Source organism: Echinops telfairi, unplaced genomic scaffold, assembly GCF_000313985.2.
Source record: "Echinops telfairi isolate 266 unplaced genomic scaffold, ASM31398v2 ScPeMD7_7469;HRSCAF=8507_0, whole genome shotgun sequence".
NCBI classification, from domain to species: Eukaryota; Metazoa; Chordata; class Mammalia; order Afrosoricida; family Tenrecidae; genus Echinops; species Echinops telfairi.
In genome coordinates this window covers 44,708,708-44,710,521 of record NW_022111372.1, presented here as the reverse complement: position 1 = coordinate 44,710,521, position 1,814 = coordinate 44,708,708, and positions in this window count along the sequence as shown.

The window sequence follows — 1,814 nt, the reverse complement described above, 5'->3', positions numbered from 1 at the left end:
TTTAAGGGACCCACTTGTACTTTTTTTTCCAACATAGACTTGTTTGTCCTTTTGATCTAGTTATGAGGATTTCAGTCTTCTTGATATTGAGTTTTAATCCTAATCAAGACTACTATACTGGATCTTCATCAGCAAGTGCCTCAAATCTTCCTCACTTTCAGCTAGCAAGGTTGTGTCATCTGCATATCTCAGGTTGTTAATAAAACCTCCTTCAATCCCAATGCCTTCTCCTTCTTCATATAATCTAGTTTCTCAAATGATATGCTCAACATATAGATTGCAGTCTATGGTTTTATTCATCACGTACATCAAGTCCTCCTCCCTTCCACCTAGAAGATTGTGTCATATGCATATTACAAGTTGTTGTTTTTGCTTACTAACAGCCTGCAATGTGCATATGATGCAACCTTGTTGTGAAATGCAGGAGGATTTGATACACTTGGTGATAAAAACCAAAGCCTACGGTCTTCAGTATGGATTGCAAAACAATATAAAGAAAACCAAAATCATCAGAAATAACCCAGTAATTAATATCGTGGTCCATGGAAGCATTAGCTAAAAAATATCTAATCATGGATTGCATTTGGTAAATCTGCTACTTAAGACCTCTTTGAAATGTTGATAAGGAAGGATGTCACTTGGCAAATTAAGGCATATCTAACCCAAGCCATGGAAATTTCACTTGCCTCTTATTCTTGTGGAAGTGAATAAGGAGAGAATGTAAGGAAGACTACAGAAGAATTAATGTATTTAAATCATGATGTTGGTAAAAATATCAGAATTACACTGGACTTCCAAAAGAACCAAGAAATCAGTATTGGAAGGAATACAGCAACATTGCTTCTTAGAAGCAAGAATGGCAATATTTCATCCCATGTGCTTTGAAGATGTTATTAGTAAAGACCAGTCCAAGAACAAAGACATCATGCTTGGTAAACCAGAGTGTCATTGTATAAGAAGACCCTGGAGGAGCTATATAGATACAGTGACTACAACAAAGTGTTTAAACATAACAAAAACTGAAGATTGCTCAGGACTGGGCAGTGTTTCCTATATGATACACAAGGCCTCTATGAGGTGGACTGACTTGATGGCCCACAACAATAACAACAGATATCCAGGAAAATGCTAGATAGATTTAAACTTAAAAATGAAAAATATTAACTACTCATTTATTATTTAACACATGGATTATAAATTTATCTTAATTTATACTTACATATTTATATGCTATTATCCATTTATATATATACATATATATATATAAAGTATTCATTTTTGTTTCCTCATAGAAATAAGTGATTAAAGTTATATTTATGGTAAAAACCAATGTACCAATAGTACTTTAGAATTCCCTTTCTTCTTTATATAATGATGTCATGCCCTTATTTTCAATTACCACTCTGTCACTATTTAAATTTCTTTCAAATCAACCCTATATAACGAAGACATAATACTTTTGACCTCCCAGCTGAGGTTTAGGCTTTTGAGTAGTGTCTGTTGTATGCCATGACATGTAGGTCTTCTATATGTAGTTAATTAATGAACCAACTTGTCACAGTTCTAACCCATGAAACTTACCCACTTAATACAAGACAAAATCTTTGAGAGACCAGGGACTTTGAGTCTCATGGCGTCATCTTAGTATTCTTCCATATGTTATTCTAATACAATCACCACTCATTAGTCAGCTCTGTATGAAGAACATCAAGCTCAATGATTCAAATGAGAAGCAAGTTGCAGCACATGTTTGACAACTTTGAAAGCATGAAAATTAACATTATTTGAAATCTAGTTTAAGAAATTGTCCTGAA